The sequence below is a fragment of the Hippopotamus amphibius genome, chromosome X, assembly GCF_030028045.1.
Source record: "Hippopotamus amphibius kiboko isolate mHipAmp2 chromosome X, mHipAmp2.hap2, whole genome shotgun sequence".
Classification (NCBI taxonomy): Eukaryota; Metazoa; Chordata; class Mammalia; order Artiodactyla; family Hippopotamidae; genus Hippopotamus; species Hippopotamus amphibius.
In genome coordinates this window covers 27,977,655-27,997,401 of record NC_080203.1, presented here as the reverse complement: position 1 = coordinate 27,997,401, position 19,747 = coordinate 27,977,655, and the positions used below count along the sequence as shown (strand labels likewise).

General features: G+C 37.8%; 1 protein-coding gene across 5 annotated transcripts in view; it reads left to right on the top strand.

Annotated features, from left to right (window-relative positions):
* Positions 1–19,747, top strand: part of STAG2 (STAG2 cohesin complex component) — a 118,724-nt gene that overhangs the window by 15,019 nt on the left and 83,958 nt on the right. The window lies entirely within an intron of this gene.

Sequence of the window (19,747 nt, the reverse complement as noted above, 5' to 3'; positions counted from 1 at the left end):
AAGTGTCCGGGACAAGAAGGGAGGACATATCTGGCTTATTGCATCCTGGAAAGTCAATGAAAATTTTACCAGAATTATTTTGTATGGAGCATTTATATTAGTGTAGATAATCAAAGAATTGATTGTGCTTAAATATGAGAGGTATTAGATAATATACTGCAATTTGATGTCCTCTTCAAAATAGCTGTGAAAATTATGATTGGATTTGCTGGAGTCTATTTGGAAAAGGACATCCTTTTCTTTTCTTCCTCTATTCTTTTATATGAAATAATGTTACCGAATCCAAGCTCACTCTGCTCGCCACACGACAGGCCAATGAACCGGAGACGAGGTGTTGAGGCAAGGAATACGACTTTATTCAAAAAGCCGGCAGACCAAGAAGATGGCAGACTAGTGTCTCCAGAAAACCATCTAATCTGGGGTCTGGATGCCAGTTTCTTTTATAGAATCAGAGAGGGAGAGGCTGTGAGGAAGTAAAGTAGAGAGGTAGAATAGAGAAGGAGAGGAAGTAAGGTAAGAAGGCTGGGGGCAGTGAGGAAGTAAAGTAAAAAGGCAGAAAGGCGGTGAGGAAGTAAAAAAAGGGCCATCGGTCTTGAATTTCTTATTTTCTGCAGCCATTCACAGGTGGGCAGGGCAGACTGCCTGCCTGTGAGCTGAACAGAGGCGCTTTAATTTAACATTCTGGGAGAGGGGCACGGTTTCCTAAGGCAGGCCATCATGTACGATTATAATAACAAAAGCAGCAAAGAGCAAAGGTTAAAGTCAAAGAAACAGATTGAATATGGAGTCCGATTTAGCTCTTTCCTGTTGCAATCAGTGTGTAGGCAACCACTTTACTTTTCTTCAAGTTCTGTGGAAAAACTATCTTAGGTAGATATAATGCCAGATGTGACTATCTTACAACATTTTCTCACTCTTCTGCTTCTAGGGATGATATTTCAAAGAGAAATGATTGTTATCAATCTCAAAAATTACTCAGTTTTCCAAAACTATTTTTTATTTTGGTAAAATATAAAATTTTACTGTTTTTTTTTTTTTTTTTTAGCACACGGGCTTAGTTGCTCCGCAGCATGTGGGATCTTCCTGGAGCAGGGATCGAACTCATGTCCTCCGCATTGGCAGGCAGACTCCCAACCACTGCGCCACCTAGGAAGCCCAAATTTTACTGTTTTAAGTATACAGTTTAATGGCGTTAAGTACATTCACATAGTTGTTCAAACATCACCACCATCCATCTCCAGAAGTTTTTTTGTCATTCCATAATAAAACTCTCTACCCATTAAACAATTCCCTATCTCCCCTCTGCCCTCAAACAGTTCCTGGTAACCAGTGTTCTACTTCGTGTTCCTATGTATGTGACTAGGTACCTCATGTAGGAGGAAGCATAGGTACTTGTCCTTTTGTGACTGGCTTATCTCAGCACGTTTTCAAGGTTCATATGTGTTGTAGCATGTGCCAGAATTTTCTTCTCTTTTAAGGATGTATAATATTCCATTTCTTCATATACCACATTTTGTTCATTTATCCGTGATGGACACTTAGGTTGCTTCCACCTTTTGGCTGTTGTGAATAATGCTGCCATGGACATGGTGTACAAATATCTGTTTGAGTCTCTACTTTCAATTCTTTTGTATGTATACTGAGAAGTAGAATTTCTCCACAAATATTTGAGTGTCTATATGTGACAGGCACTGTGGTAAGCACTGGGCATATCAGTGAACAAGACAGGCATCATCCCTGCCCTCTGAATTTACAGTCTAGTAGGGAAAAAAAATATTAAATAAGCAGTTACAATTACATATGGTGTTACAAAAGAGCAAGTACAGAGTGCCATGTGTATATTTTATATGGTTGTAATGTATATATTGTTAAAGTAAAAAGAATACAAAACATCAAATGCTTTTTCATATTCTGGTATCTCCTGCAGCATCTCACTTGCCCACCAACCACCACATGGAAATCTTTTTTGGTCCCCCCCCCCCATTTAAAAATTTAATGCATTTGGAATATATTTTTGACTCTGATGTGAAGTAGGGCTATTGTGATATTGTGATTTATAAGTCGTATATATTTGGTCTTCCCTATTTCTGGCACAGAGCTCCCAAAACCCTTGGAATTTCCTTAGTGTTCAGAGCAATAGAGGTATCTTTTGTTATGTTAATAAGGTGACTTTAAAAAAGCATCTTAGGGTGGGGCCTGGTTGGTTGCTAGTGGAGCCAACTGTGATTAGAGGGTTAGAACTTTCAACCCCCGCCCTCACCCCCACCTCTGGGGAGGGGAGAGGGGCTGGACGTGAAATGCAGTCACCAATGGCTAATGATTTAATCAATCCCAAAGCCTCCATAAAAAAACAAAAGGAAAGGGTTCAGAGAACTTCTGGTTTGGTGAACATGTGGAGATTTGGGGAGAATGGCGAGCTCCAAGAGGGCTTGGAAGCTTCCTCACCCTTTCCCCATACCATGCCCTATATCTCTTTCATCTGGCTGTTCCTGAGTTATATATCCTTTTACAATAAACCAGTGATCTACTAAGTAAAATGTTTCTGGGTTTTGTGAGCTTCTATAAGCAAATTAATCGAACTCAAGGAGGGGTTCTTAGTGTCAAAAAATGCACCACCTAAAAGTTGAGAATTATGTTTTATTCGGAGGAATTTCTGAGGAATTAAACCTGGAAGACAGCCTCTCAGATAGCTCTGAGGGACTGCTCCAAAGAGGTAAGGGAGGAGCCAGGATAAATAGGAGTTTTGCAACAAAAAACAGGTAGTTAGAACATCAAAAGATAACTGTTAATTAAAGAAAACCTTACATCTCAAGTTAATGAATTTTCTTGTATGGGAAGATGCAAGGGTCTGGGCTCACTGAAATCATTCCTTTGGTAAGTACCTTAGCTGTCTAGGGCCAGTATCCTATTCTTTCCCATCCTCAGTTCCCTCTGGGCTCACCATCTGGGGCAGCAGTAGTGGCTGATGGCTTGATGTCCATAGCATCCTTTGCTGATATGGTGGGCAACATTTTTCATTCACATTAGGAACCTCTAATTTATAGCCAGTTGGTCAGAAGTAGGGACAATCCTGTAGGACTGAATCCTTAAACCTGTGGAATCTGATGCTGTCTCTGGGTAGGTAGTGTCAGAATTGTGTTGAATTGTAAAACCTCCAGCCGATGTCTGGAGAATTACTTGGTGCTGTATGAGACACCTCACCCCACCCCCCGACTCCAACACACCATTGGAATTGGGTCTCAGAACCAATTTAGCTAAACACATTTTTGTCTTTGTGTGTGTGTGTGTGTGTGTGTGTGTGTGTGTGTGTGTGTGCCATATCGTGAACTTCCTAATTACTTTCCTTGCTGTAGGTTTGTCTGTCTCTTTCTTCCTGTTTTAGGAGGCACAGCTTCTATGAGTAACATTGTTTTTTCCCCTGTCTAGTTATATCCAGCAGTGGGATCTTGCTGTCAATCTGTATGAACTTTTTGAAGCTCCTTGTGACTGAAGATGTGTTGTTTTCCAGTAGGGTTGTACCTACCTTGCAGTCCCACCTTTGCTGTCATGTGGTAACCAATTTATCCCAGCTCTGGAGATGTTATTTTAAGCAGTTTTGCCAGTGGTATTTCAGATTCCTTTAATTTGCATTTCTTTGATTACTAGCTAGAATGAACATTTCCCCTTATTTTTGAGCAAGGTATTTTGAGTGTGACAGACAGCACTTAAGTTTAACCTGAGGGCCTTTTAATTATGAGTATACAGTAGTTTTCGGGTTAATTACTGGTAGTGATGGTTTTTAGTATTAAGTATCAATAGATGTATCTAATTATTTTAAATTGGATTTGTGTATTATTTTGTAATGTCTGTTCACCTTATTTGTGGTGTTAGTTCATTTCAATTTACAAGCAGCAGTTGCTTAGGAAACCTACAATAATCTATCCATCCACTTGTCTAGCCCAGTAGTGTTAAGTTGCATTCAGTGGACAGTTTGTGGATGAGCTGTGCTCAAGTGTTTTGTAAATAGAGTATGAGAGAACCAGTGGGAAAAGCCCAGATTTTTTTTTCCTCACTGCAGTGTAATCCTTTTAGCAGTGAAGCCAACAGTGAAATTAAATTTTTATTAGTAGTTCAGCCTGTTTCTTGATAGTAATGATTAATTTTAGTCATGAGCAGAGTAGATAAAGTGAAATTGGCTGTTCGACATCATTCTTTCAAGAAAATAATTACATGATTGCATTAATGGTCGTGCCATGTTAGTCCATAGACTACTTCTAGGTAGTAAGTTCATAGACTTCCCCTGTTGAGAATTTGTCAGTGGCAAGACATTGTGAACCAATGGTAAAAGATACTCCTCTTCAGATATCTGAGACTGTTCTGCACTATCTAACTTTAGGGTGATTAAAGATACATTAGCAGCTTTGTAGTGAAAAAATGTTCAGGTCTGGGGAGAGAAGTTCAGGGCAAGTGTAAATATAGAATAGTTAATTTTCAAGCATTTTTGGGGGGATTAGGACTGACTTGATGGCTTTAGTTAAAATGATCATGCATGTTACATTATGTTTAAATGTAGTGAATGGATCTCTGCTCCCCTCTCAACATAGTCACCTTGTTTTATTTTCATGGTAGCTTTATCACTGCTTGGTATTTTCTTATTTCTTTGTGGTCTCTTCCCCCTACTGGAATTTAAGCACCATGGGAACAGGGACTTTACTGTTTAATGCTGTAACTTCAGTGTTTCTAACAGTGCCTGGTACATAGTAGGTCCTTAAGAAATATTCGTTGAATGAATTATTCACTAATTTATCTGGATATGATCGAAATATTTAGAAATAAATTCAGTCCTAGTTGTGTATGTAACCAACACTTCTGAACTTAAGAAATGTCTGAGTTTTTTATTTTTTTATTTTTTAAATCAGTTTTAGAAGTTGGAAAAAGATCTGAGAGGCTTGTCAGTGTTACTATAGAATACAAGAAATAAGAGGTAAAGCTAAAAAGACACCAGTCTCCAAAGTTCATGAGGTAAATCTCATGCTGTGTGTAACTATGTCTGAACTCATTATCTGAGCTATGACTATTAGCATATTTTCTTATCAGTTTTATCTTCACAAGTTAAGGCAAGCTTTTACTCTTAAGCATCTGATTTGGTGTATTTCCAAACTTAGACAAGTTTCTTTTACAAGTTGCAGAAGTTAAGAAATCTGAAGCAGGTGAGAAAAGAGTAGTTAGGAGACTATATTGCTTTTTGGCCACCATCTTGTAGGAGGATTGGAGGAGAGGGAGGTATGTTTGCTTTCACTGTGTTCTCCTCTGTTGAACCTATTACCTAATATCAAATTCTGAGTGTGCCAGTCATTACTTGTGTCAGTCAAATGTAATAGTAGTGATAGTTCCATCATAGTTTTAGTGCATTGTAGAGTTTACATAGCACTTTCACTCTGTTCTCATAATAATCTTTTAGGGAGGGAGGTCTTGTGGTATTCATGCTATTTTACAAATGAGGAATTAACCTTTCAGAGGAGCCAAACAACATGGCCCCAGGTCACACAACTAGAATTAGTAAAATAAACACTAAAACATACATCTTGTGTTTCCTGGCTCTGGTTCTGTGTTCTTTAGAACCATAGAATTTTAGATCAGGAAGAAGCCTTAAAGACTCTAAACTATATATATATATATATATATATATATAATATATAATATATATATACACATTACAAAACTGATGTGCCAGGATTGTAACCCAGGTCTTCTTCTCAGATCAGATCTGTGTTGTTTCTAGTCTTCCCTGTCTTTTTGATTTTGGAGATGTGTATGCTACTGGATGAACTGGCCGGCTGATAACAAAGGTATTTGGGTTTCTTAATAGTTTTCTGATTCACATCTATGTTTGTAATGGTGAATAGCTTCCAAAAACATTTAAATGTATTTTGAGGCAGCTTGAGATTGTGGAAAGAACATAAGCCTAGGAGATTTAAGTTGGAATCCTGTGACTCCTTTCCTCATTAATTTTGTGACTTTGCAGAAATTACCTAACTTCTTTGTTTTCTCATCTATAAAATGGGCAGTATATAACCTACCTTGAAATAATCAAAGATAGCATAGTATGTTAAGTTTCTGACACATGGAATGTGCTGGATAATGTTAACGTTGTTTTATTTAACATTCATACAAATTGATATGAACAACTATTATGATCTTAAATGTTAGTGGATATGAAGTTTAGTGGATATGAAGTTTTCAATATTACTACTACTACCTGTTGATTCTTATTGAGTGCCAGGCACTAAGCTAAGTGCTTGGTAAATCTGTCATTTTAAATCCTTAAGCAGGAACCATGCAAAGCATAGGTGCAAATCTCACTTTACAAGTAGCAAAAAATTGTAGGCATGCACCTTACCTCTAACCAAGAGCCCTAAAATAAATGTTGATGTACTTGGATCTAATAATGATAAAGTATATACACAGGAAGTAGTGTAAGTTATTGTAATGAAATACTGGGGTCAATCTTAATGTCTAACAATAAATAAGTAGGTTTTAGTATATCACATTTGGTGGAATTTCATGAAACAGTAGTATTTATTACGAATAGTACAGAAATGGTAGAAATGCATATAGAGATGAAAAATTATGCATAGTTACATCCATTCTGTGGTTAGAGTTTTGAAATTTTACACCTAGACATTGAGGCATGCACATATGGACAAAGCCTGGGAAGAAAAATTAAAAAAGGGATTTATTAGAGTAATGGATGCCATATGATTATTTTAAGTGTTTTTTTTTGTTTGTTTTTGTTTTTTGTTTTGTTTTTTGTTTTTTGGCACACGGGCTTAGTTGCTCCGCGGCATGTGGGATCTTCCTGGAGCTGGGATCGAACCCGTGACCTCTGCATTGGCAGGCGGATTCTTAACCACTGCGCCACCTAGGAAGCCCCTTATTTTAAGTGTTTTTAAAAAAATATTTAATATTTACTTATTTTTTGGCTGCATTGGGTCTTAGTTGCGGCATGCAGGATCTTTCGTTGTGGCGTGCAGGCTCTTCATTGCAGTATGAAGGTTTCTCTCTAGTTGTGGCACCTGGGCCCCAGAGTGCACGGATTCAGTAGTTGTGGCGCACAGGCTCTCTAGTTGTGGTGCGCAGGCTTAATTGCCCTGTGGCACGTGGAATCTTAGTTCCCTGACCAGGGATTGAACCAGTGTCCCCTACATTGCAAGATGGATTCTTAACCACTGGACCACCAGAGAAGCCCCTATTCTAAGTGTTTTAAAGGTAATTTCATGCGTAATTTTGTGGGAGCCAAGGTCATATGCTTCCTGTGTAGTGTGCACTGAAGGACATTGCCCTTAAAACATTCAGGGGGTTTGACCTAGATGACATGGTCCAGTATAATTTTTTTTTATTTTTTATTTTATTTTTGGCTGTGTTGGGTCTTTGTTGCTGCTCGCGGGCTTTCTCTGGTTGTGGCGAGCAGGGTCTACTCTCTTCGTTGTGGTGTGTGGGCTTCTCATTGCGGTGACTTCCCTTGTGGAGCACAGGCCCTAGCAGGCTTCAGTAGTTGTGGCACTCGGACTTTAGAGCACAGGCTCAGTAGTTGTGGCGCACAGGCTTAGTTGCTCCATGGCATGTGGGATCTTCTCGGACCAGGGATCGAACCCATGTCCCCTGCATTGGCAGGCAGATTCTTAACCACTGCGCCACCAGGGAAGTCCCAGTATAATGTTTGAAGTCCCAATATGATGTTTCTTGTACTTGGGGGGCACTGTAAGTAATCTCAACTGTTGATTTTTTATTCTTTTAGTAAACTCTCAGCACACATTATCATTCAACCCGTTGCGTTTTGCCAGGGAATTTTAGTGTTTTTTTTTCCTTCTTGTTCTTGAACATGATAGCCACAAGTAGACCTATATATTACATAACTACTTTTGTACCTTAATGGATTTATTTGAGAATCTTCAAGTTCTTGGTGCTTTAAGCGCCAGATGTATGTCCCATTGTAGTATTATGAGGGAAACCATCCATTGTAATCTTCTGTGCTCATTGCTTTTCGTGTAGCTTGTCTTGTCAATCAGCAAAGCAAATACTTTACTGCTCTCTGCCTCCCGAATTACTTCATATATTTTATGGTTGATATATTTTATGGTATGTGTGTTCTTTTCTGTTTCATTGCTTCCATAAAAAAGACTGGTTTAGGTGTTAGTTTGATTCCTTCTCTTTTTCCATTCATCTGTGAGTACTACAAGACACAGTGCACCATTGATTCTTGCGTTTCTCATTTATATTCTGATTTTAAAACAAGTTTGTTAGAAAGAATTTGCCTGGGTAAGTGGTATGATGGTCTTGGTGGTTTGAAAAGTTACTGGAATGCTGCTTTTTCAGTTGTTTCCAGTTGTGTTCCAGTTAAGGGTATTGTTAAATCGATTCTCTGTGTCTCTCTGTGTCTGTCTGTCTGTCTTGCTTATGTATTTTAAATTAATCTTCAGAAAAGTATGTCTGCAAATGAAACCACTGAGAGTTGCTTGTACTGTAATTCATTGAAATGCTTTCCTTTCTTGGGTTGTGTATTTTACAGAAGCAGTATCTGGAAAACTTATGGGCTCTTGTAGCATGGTCCTCATGTCTTCAAAGGATTTAAAAAAATATATTTAGAGCAAACTACTTCAAAAGAAGAAAGAACTTTATTATTATTTGTATACAAATTCAGTACAAAAGGGGTGTAAAGTGAAAAATTCCGGTCCCTCCATGCCCAGTTTTCAGAGGTAACCACTGGTGATAGTTTCTTTGTATCCTTCTGGAAATTTTCTAAGCTTGAACAGATTGGATCATACTTCTATGTATTGGCCTGTAACTTGTTCTTTTCACTTGATACTGTCTTATATTTTATAATATCAGCACATTATTTAGAAGTGTGTACTTTGTATTTATGAATCTAGTCATCCCTGTGCCTTTTAAAAATGCAGAATTTTTTGGCCATAGGGCATACATATAATAATTTATTGTTTTTTCTTCCAGCAAACGTGGTATTGTAGTTATTTCTCTAAAATAAGTTATCTTAGACTTTTTTTGTTGTTGTGTGGGAAGTTCATGGGGATGTGACTGAGGGCATAGTTTATGTCAAAAGAATAGACTTTACTATACAGTTGTCCCTTGGTTTCCGTGGGGAGTTGGTTCCAGGACTCACTGTGGGTACCAAAACCTGTGGATGCTCAAATATCACGGTCCGCCTTCTTTATCTGTGGTTCTGGTTCTGCACATTCAGCCAACTGTGGATCATGAAGTACTGTAGTATTTATTGGAAAAAAAATCTGCATATAAGTGGACCCGCATTGTTCAAACCTGTGTTGTTCAAGGGTCAACTGTATCTCTTCAGAGAGAATTGTATATAAGATGCAGTTTTTGTCCTCAAAGAGGCAACAGTCAACACAGAAAGTAGTTAAGGAAACAAAAACATTAAAAATATAGGGTCATCATTGTAATGATGGAGGCTTGAGTATAGGAACAGAAAGAGAGTGATTATCTGGGAGACTTGAGGGAGCGTGCCTTACAGAAGGGAGGGTAGTGATTGAGGTTCAGAGGAGTTGACGAGGGCATTCCAAACCAACCCCTCACCCCATACATTGCAGTAGTATCCAACTGCTCTTAGTTCCTTTAATATACTGTGTTTGATGCTCACATGTTTCTTTGCTTGAGCTGTTTCTAATGCCTAGAATGCTCCTGCACCCACTTGCCAGCATACTGTGCATATCATTCTAGATTTAGGTTGGGGTCACCTGGAAACCATATCCAAGCTCCCCTTTACCAGTCAAGAGCCACTTCTGTGGGGCTTCCTGTGCGTATTTATGCCAGTGTACTTTCTTTTTTTAATTTTAATTTTATTTAATTTTTATTTTATTTTTTTTGGCCACGCCATGTGGCTTGTGGGATCTTAGTTCCCCAACCAGGGATTGAACCCAGGCCACTCGGCAGTGAAATTGTGGAGTCCTAACCACTGGACTGCCAGGGAATTCCCAGTGCCAGTGTACTTTAAATGTACTCAATTATAATTGCTTGTGTGACACCCTTCACTGTATTGTAAACTCATGGGGGGGTGACAACTATGTTTTATTCATTTCCCCGAACATTTTATTATGAAAAAATTCCAGTATACATAATTGTACAGCAATCACCCATATACCCATCACCTACATTCTACCTTTAACATTTTGCTATGTTTGCTTTGTCAAATATCCACCCAGCCATTGCTCCCTTTTATCCATTGATCATCCTTTTTCAACCCTGCAGACTTCAGCATTAAGGATATTAAATGCAATTCATGTTTTATTCATTTCTATCCTTTTATTTACATTTTGAAAATTGTGCCTGTTATTTTTATCATCAGGGCTATCACAGTGCTAATACAGAGGTGCTTAGTAATATTTGAATTGAAATTATTTTTTTAAAAAATATTTATTTATTTGGCTGTGCCAGGTGTTAGTTGCAGCACGAGGAATCTTTGTTGCCACATATGGGATCTAGTTCCCTGACTAGGGATCAAACCGGGGCACCCTGCATTGGGAGTGCAGAGTCTTAACCACTGGACCACCAGGGAAGACCCTTGAATTGAAATTCTTAATTTTGTGCATTTAACTATAAGTGTATTGCACTTGAAAGGAGCAATTCATCAAGGGTTGGAGTAGAGAGAACTTAATAGAATAAGGATTTTATTATGGTTATTAGAATAATTTATTGTTTAAAGGCTGAAATAAATGCTAGGTAAACAGAAAAGGGCACTTAGGCAGTGGATTTAGGGACAGGGTTGGGAGGGATAGCTAAGCTGGGAGGATACCAGGGACTGACCTTGCTAGGATTTTAATTGGGCCTTAAAGAATGATTCTAGGTTGAGTAGAAGGGGGCAGTTATAGGTTGGAGAAGCAGAGGTGGAAATGAACACCTTTCATGGAATACCAGCAGAAATTGTGGTTGCAGCCATAGGTTCAATTTCATTAATAAGAGAAATTTGTGGTCTTTGCAGGATCTGGTAGGGATTGCGAAGGGGCTTGATGGTGTTAAAATATAACAAGTGTCCAAAGAGGCTATTTTGTATTTTTCTGAAACTCACAGCTTAAAAAAATATACTCCTCATCTAATGCTTTTTCCCAATAGAGTAAACTTTTGTCTTGGGTTACTCAGAATTTCTAGAAACTGGCAGTGCCTGGTGTTTCTGTAGAAGATAGAAATTGGAAAGAAGATCCCAGTGACAAATTGAAGTCTATATGGAATAAGCTTTGTGGAGATTTTCAATCATGGTTAGCTTAAACTTGGGCAACAATATCTTTTAGGAAAGGCACATCTCTTTCTTGTGGAAAGAAGAGTGGTATGGTGACCACTGGTGGCTTAGACTTTGGGAAGCTTCTTAAGGACATTCTGGGGGAAATGCATCATTGAGTTGTGGGTTTTTGGCATTTGAGTGAATAAGGTTCAGATGATTAAGTGGCCCAGGCAGGAAGGGGGAAGTGTGTTTGCTTTTCTTCCCTACCTACTCATGCCTTCTCTGTCTCTAAACTGGGTCATCCTGTATATCAGAAGTTGCTGATTACAAGACTTACAGCAGCTTTTCTTAAAGTGGGATATGGACCCACCTACGTAGGGGATTTGTGAATAATACAAAATGCCTGAGACTTACATACAAATCTACTGAATGAGTCCCTAGTTGTGGATCCTGTGACCCTGCATTTAAACAAGTGTTTATATGATTCTTATGCCCACTGGAATTTAAGAGAACCACTTATAGATAGAATTTTCCATTATTTATTATGTGATCACCTATATGTGTGATGGTGGAGCTACTGTTCCCCTTTGGGGACGTACAATTACAAGCAACAAGTGCTAATTTGCTTTATAAGATTGATGGTAAAGTGCAGATATTGGGATTTTCTGCTGCTCAAGATTTTGCTAGAGATCATTTTGTGTACACAAGTGTAAGGAAAAAATACTGTTTTTATTGCATGTGTTGAACAAGATATGTAAGATATTTCAGGGGTTTCCTCTGTGATAGTTTTAGACATTTGTGTAAATATAGAGGAGGGAAACTAACACCTCTCTTATATTTGAAATTGACTGATTCACAAGACTTTAAGAACACAATCTCATTTATGTTCTGAAGAGCCAATATGTGGATTATCCTAACAGGGCACCCATCTGTTTTTGAAACAAACATGCAGAAGGTAGGTTAAAGCCCAGAGTTTTACCTCTTACTAGCTGTGTGGCATTGGGCAAGACTCTTAACCTTTTAGAAAATAATCTTGTGAGTGTTTAGGGGAAGTCAATGATGTGTTATGGAAATCATTTTATTACTTACTTAAGTATTTTGGTAAGACTTCTGGTCTTAACCATGATGATGTGAGGGCATTTTTCTTCTTGTGTATAATATAGAAACAACAAGGAGAACAGAAAAAAAAGCCCTCTGTAAACTAAATTCCCTTTTTTTTTCTTTTTTACATACTTGGAGACAAAGTGTGCAAATCACAAAAAATGTGTGAGGGTGGAGGTGGGTAGTACATCAAAGAAGCCTGGAGAGGAGTGAGCTAGTTAGCCCAGGGATGGCTGATCTGAGAAATCTCAAGTGCAAAAGATAATAACATCCTTTGTATGTGGCAATGGAAGTAGATAAGGAGGTGAGCAGGCTGGAAGATAAAGCCCTCATGGACAAGGTCAGATTAGGAGACATGGTAGGGCTGTATGTAATAACTATTGCGCAAAGACGCCATTATAGCAGGAAGTGATCTGTCTCCTTGGAAGCAGTGGAGAGAATGTTTTGCTTTTTGAATTCAGCCAGAAAGAGGTCATCAGCCTGTTAGGAATGTGGGCAAATGACATGAGTAGAGAGAGTTTATGGAAAAGGCAGTAAGAATGGTTCTTAAACATAAGGAAATTAGAGAAGTGCAAATTAAAACTACAAGTATCGCTTCTTAGCCAGACCTATTTGGTTCCTGATTTTTATTAGTAGGAGTTCAGAAAATGACAAATACTGCATTATCCAAATCTTCTGGTTTACAAGTTTTGAATAAGAAGGGATTTATTGAAAATGTATGTTTGTCAGTACCATTTTTAGATTCCGTATATGTGAGTTAGCATACAATATTTGTCTTTCTCTTTCTGACTTACTTCACTCTAAGGGAGGGTGGGGGGGGAGTTGAGGGAAGGAGGGAATATGGGGATATGTGTATAAAAACAGATGATTGAACTTGGTGTACCCCCCAAAAAATAATAAATTAATTAATTAATTAAAAAAAAAGAAAATGTATGTTTGGTTTCTGAGTTTGCGAAGTAAAATTTTGTGTAGGGAGATTCACCTATACTCTGTTATCATTTTGCATTTTAGCAGAGTGGCAAAAATTTGAAAGTCTTGACAGTGCTGTTAGATGTACAGAAACATACCCATACATAGGTTGGTTGCTGGTGGAAGTACAAATTGGCATAACCTTTGTGTATGGAGGATACTTTTGATATTATTTGTTAGTGTTACAAATGCATATAGCTTTTGGTCAAAATCTTCAATCATGTACCAGTTGGTATGAGGGACAGCTTATGTGTTAATTGACTAAAATGACCAGAGCAATATGGAATTAAATATTGTTCATGTGGTTAAAACAGATAATTGGTGTTCTGGTGTAGATGTTGAAGAAATTAATTGAAAGAAAGCATTTGGGTGGTGTTGGGAGGATGGCATTGATGGACACAGATTTAAAATTTTTTTAAGATATCATTTACATAAAGTCCAAGTCACTCTTTTTAGTGTACAGTTCTCTGTGAGTTTTGGCAAATGTATATAGTTGTATAACCATTATCACAGCAACATATATTACAGTTTCAATGTCTCTACCCCCAAATCCCTCCAGTATTCCTTGGTGGGTATTGGTCTTTCTCCCCAATCTAGTCCCTGGCAACCACTGATCTGTTTTCCATCCATAGGTGGTTTTTTTTTTTTTTTGCCTTTTCCAGACTGTCATATAAATGGAATCATACAATAAGTAGCCTGTTGAGTTTGGGTGTTATTCACTTAGCAGAATACATTTGAGATTCAGCTAAGGTATATCTGAAGTTTGTTCCTTTTTACTATTGAGTAGTATTCCATTATATGGACATAACATAATTTGCTTATCCATTCACCAGTTGAAGACATTTGGGTTGCTTTCCACTTTTTGGTGATTACAAATAAAGGCACCCAATTTTATAGTTTAAGGTTTTTACATTTGAATCTAGGATTCATTTTGAATTAATTTTTTGCATCTGGTACAAGGTATGGATTAAGAACTTTTTTGGCATATGGATATACAGTCGTTTGAAAAGACAATCTTTCTTCATTGAAATGCCTCGGTACCTCTGTCAAAAGCTGAGTGACCGTGAATGGGTCTATTTCAAATCTCTATTCCTTTATCTGTCATAATCGGCATTTACAACGTCTTGATTACTATAGCTTTTTAGTAAGCCTTGATATGGTGTATAATGTGAGTCCTCCAAATTTGTTCTTTTTCAGAATTGTTTTGGCTTTTCTCATTCCTTTACCTTTTCACCTAAGAATCAGTTTGTTGATTTTGGGAGGAAAAAAAACTTTGCTAGGATTTTGATTAGACATTTTGAAGTTTGATTTTGGTATAATTAATACTAGATTCATAGGAAGTTGAGAAAACAGGAGGTCCCATGTATGTTTCACTCAGTTTCCACCAATGGAAACTTTTTAAAAAAAATAAATTAATTAATTTATTTTATTTTTGGCCACGTTGGGTGTTCGTTGCTGCACACGGGCTTTCTTTAGTTGCGAAGAGTGGGGGCTACTCTTCGTTGTGGTGCGTGGGCTGCTTATTGCAGTGGCTTCTCTTGTTGTGGAGCACGGGCTCTGAGAACGCAGGCTTCGGTAGTTGTGGCATATGAGCTCAATGGTTGTGGCTTGCGGGCTCTAGAGCGCAGGCTCAGTAGTTGTGGCACATGGGCTTAGTTGCTCTGCGGCATGTGGGATCTTCCCAGATCAGGGCTCAAACCCATGTCCTCTGCATTGGCAGGCAGATTCTTAACCACTGCGCCACCAGGGAAGCCCCCAATGGAAGCACCTTGTTTAACTATAGTACAGTATCAAGACCAGGAAATTGACATTGGTGCAATCCACAGTTTATTCAGATTTTACAGTTATATGTATGTTTTTTCGTGTGACTGTCTTTGTGTGTTTGTAATTCTGTGCAATTTAACACATGTATAGATGGATGTAACCACCACCACCATCAAGATACAGATCTGTTCCATCATCACAGAGATCCCTCACGCTACTCCTTTATTGTTACACTCATCCCCCTCCCTCAACTTCTGTTCTGCTCCTCATCCCTGGCAACCACTAATCTGTTCTCCATACTTTTGTCATTTTGGAGGCTGTTCCATAAGTGGAAATTATATAGTATATACTGTTGAGGTTGACTTTTTTTTCACTCAAAATAATTCCCTTGAGATTCATCCAAGTTGTTGCATCCCAACAGTTAACTTCTTTCTATTGCTGAGTCATATTCCGTGGTTTGGATGTACCACAGTTCGTTTAACCATTCACTCATTGAAGGATATTTGGGTTTGTATTAGTTTGTTTGGGCTGCCATTACAAAGCACCACAAACTGGGCGGTTTAAACAGCAAATTTATTGTTTCACAGTTGTGGAGGCTAGAAATCCAAGATGAAGGTGTCAGCCAAGTTGGTTCCTCCTGAGGGCAGTGAGAGACAATCCATTCCATACCTCTTCCCTAGCTTTTGGTGGTTTGCTGGAAATCTTTGGGGTTTCTTGGTTTATAGAAGCATCACCCAGGTCTCCACCTTCATCTTCGCATGACATTCTCACTGTGTGTGTCTGTGTCCAAGTTCTACCTTTTATAAGAATACCAGTCATACTGGATTAGGGCCTATCCTAATGACCTCATTTTAACTTGATAACATTTGTAAAGCACCTAACTACAAATAAGGTCATATTTCAAGGTACTGGGGGTTAGGACTTCAAAATAGGAGATTTTTTTTTGGGGGGGGGCACAATTCAACCTATAACAGTTGTTTCCAGTTTTTGGCTATTACAAATAAAACTGCCATGAACATTCATGTACACGTTCTTATGTGGATGTAGATTTTTCACTTCTCTGAGATAAATGCTTATGAGTAAGATTGCTGGTTTTTATGGCAGATGCACGTATGGTTTTAATTTTTAAAATGTTTTTATTAATATAATTTATATATAACATTGAATAAGTGTAAGGTATACAGTGTGCTGATTTGATACACTTACATATTGCAGATGTGATTACCACTAGCTTTAGCTGAAACTTTTATTCCGTCACATAATTATCATTTCTTTTTTTGTGGTGAGCTGTATGGTTTTTAGAAGAAACTGCTAAACTCTTTACCACAGTAAAGATGTAGCTGAGACTAGCTTGCATAGGTCTTCAATTTTTAAAAAAAAATTTACTGGAGTATAGTCGCTTTACAATGTTGTGTTTGTTTCTACTGTACAGAAAAGTGAATCAGCTATACATATACCCCCTCTTTTTTGGATTTTCTTCCCATTTAGAGCACCACAGAGCACTGAGTAGAGTTCCCCGTGCTATACAGTAGGTTCTCATTAGTTATCTATTTTATACATAGTAGTGTATATATGTCAATCCCAGGATGCTTATTGTTTCTGGACCCTTTTAGTGTTCAGAGATAAGGAATATGTGTTGTTTTCATTTCTTTTTAGGGTAAAATATATTACAAATTCATGCTAATACTTTCTATTCCTATTCTATCTGGTTGGCCAAAAAGTTTGTTTGGGTTTTTCCGTAACATTTAGGTCACCACTGTGCATTAAGTAGAGTTCAATTTTATTTTTTTAAAGCTAGATATTTCTTTGTTTTGCCATAAAGATACAAGTTTTGGTTCCTTTTTACTGTATATATAGGAGACAAAAAATTGTCAAAATACAGTATTCTGAGTGTAGATATCAATTGTCATTGTCTTATTTAAAAAATTAATTCGTTAATTTATTGTCTACATTGGGTCTTCGTTGCTGCACACGGGCTTTCTCTAGTTGTGGCAAGTGGAGGCTACTCTTCATTGTGGTGCACAGGCTCCTCATTGCGGTGACTTCTCTTGTTGTGGAACACGGGCTCTAGGCGTGTGGGCTTCAGTAGTTGCAGCACATGGGCTCAATAGTTGTGGCTCATGGGCTCTAGAGCGCAGGCTCAATAGTTGTGGCGCACAGGCTTAGTTGCTCTGCGGCATGTGGGATCTTCCCGGAGCAGGGATTGAACCTGTGTCCCCTGCATTGGCAGGTGGGTTCTTAACCACTGCTCCACCTAGGAAGTCCCAGTTGTCAGTGTCTTAATTTATAAAATTACATTTTAAAAGATATCAGTAGTTATGTTGTATAGTAGGCTTGTTTGGTAGAAAGGTGTTCGCAAGTGACTGGTAAAATCTTGTGAATTTGATACAAGAGAAACTTGCTTGATAAAAGGGTTTAAATTTACATTTTTTTATTGTGGTAAAAAAAACCCATAAAATTTACCATCTTAACCATTTTTAGGTGGACATTTTGGCAGTTAGGTAAATTGGCATTGCTGTGAAATTGATCTCCAGAGCTTTTTCATCTTGAAATTCTGAAACTCTATACCTATTAAACAACACCTCCCCCTTCTCCCCCACCAAAAAAAGAAAAACCCTGATAACTACCATTCTACTTTGTTTCTATTAATTTGATATTTTAGATACCTCATGTAAAGTGAGATAGATCATACAGTATTTGTCTTTTTGTGACTGACTTATTTCATTTACAATGTCTTGAAAGTTCATCCATGCTGTAGCACGTGACAGGACTTCCTCTTTTGTTAAGGATGAATAATATTCCATTTATGTATATGCCATATTTTGTTTATGCATTCAGCTGTTGATGGACATGTGGGCTGCTTCCACCTCTTGGCTATTGTGAATTTGCTGCTATGAATATGGGTGTGCAAATATCTCTTGGAGACCCAGCTTTCAAATATTTGGGATATATACCTGGGAGTAGAGATTTGCTGGATTATATGGCAGTCATTTAAAAATTTTTGAGGTACCGCCATACTGTTTTCCGTAGCAGTTGCACAATTTTACACTCCTACCAACAGTACACAAGTCTTCAGTTTTTCCCACGTCCTTGCAGGTACTTGTTAACTATATCTTTTTTATTCTCACCATCCCGGAGGGTGTGAAGTGGTATTTCATTGTAGTTTTGATTTGGTTTCGATTCAGTTCCTTTGTCCGTTTTTAAATTTGTATTTGATTTTTTTGTTGTTGAGTTGTAGGAATTCTTTGTACATTCTGGATGTTAACCTCTAGTCAGATATGATTTGCAAATCTTTTCTCCCATTCTGGAGGTTGCCTTTTCACTATGTTGGTTGTGTCCTTTGATGTGTTAAAGTTTTGATGTAGTCGCATTTGTCTATTTGTGCTTTTGGTGTCATATCCAAGAAATCATTGCCGAGTCCACTGTTATGAAGCTTTTCCCCTATGTTTTATTCTAGGAGTTTTGTAGTTTTAGGTCTTATGTTTATATCTTTAATCCGTTTTGAATTAATTTTTGTATATGGCATGAGATAATGAATGATGCAACTTCATTCTTTTGCGTGTGGATATCCAATTTTCACAGCACCATTTTTTTTTTCAGAGAAACCCCATGGAAGGGTCTTTGCACCCTTGTCAAAAGTCATTTGAATGTGTATTCAAGGGTTTATTTCTGGCCTCTCCATTCTATTTCATTGGTCTGTGTGTCTTTATGCTAGTATTGTACCTTCGTGATATGTTTTGAAGTCAGGAAGTGTGTTTCCTCCAACTTTGTTCCTTTTTTCCTAAACTGTTTTGGTTATTTGGAGTTCCTTGAATTTTATGAGGAATTGTTCTATTTCTGCCCCCCCCCCCCCCCAAAAAAAAAGGCTCTTGGGATTTTGATAGGGATTGCTTTGAATCTGTATATTGTTTTGGGTAGTAGGGACATTGATATTAAGCCTTCTAATCACTGAACATGGAGTGTCTTTCCATTTATTTGTGACTTAATTTCATGCAGCAGTGTTTTATAAATTTCAGTGTTTAAGTCTTCCACCTCATTGGTTAGGTTTGTTCCTAAATATTCCTTTTGATGCTGTTGTAAATGGAATGGTTTCCTTTTCGGATTGTTCATTTTTAGTGTATGGAAGCACAACTGACTTTTGTGTGTTGACTTATATATCCTGCAACTTTGCTAAATTTGTTTAACAGTTTTTTTTTTTAATGGTGGTGGGGGTGAAAGCTTTAGAGTTTTCTACATGTAAGGCTACATCACCAGTGAATAAAGATAATTTTGCTTCTTTCTTTATGATATGGATGGCTTTTATTTCTTTTTCTTGCCTAATTGTTTTGGATAGGACTTCCAGTACCATGTTGAATAGAAGTGGAGAGACGGCATCATTGCCTTGTTCCTGATCTTAGAGGGAAAACTTAGTCTGCGGGCTTTTCATAAGTGTTCTTTATTATGTTGAGGTACTTTCCTTCATTGTATAGCTTGTTGAGTGTTTTTATCATGAAAAGGTGTTGAATCTTATCATATGCTTTCTCTGTATCAGTTGAGATAATCATGAGGGGCTTTTGCCCTTTATTCTGTTAATATGTACATTACAGTGATTGATTTTCATGTGCTGAACCAGCCTTGCATTCCGGGAATAAATCCTACTTTGGTCATGGTGTATAATAATAACTTTTAATGTGCTGTTGAATTTGGTTT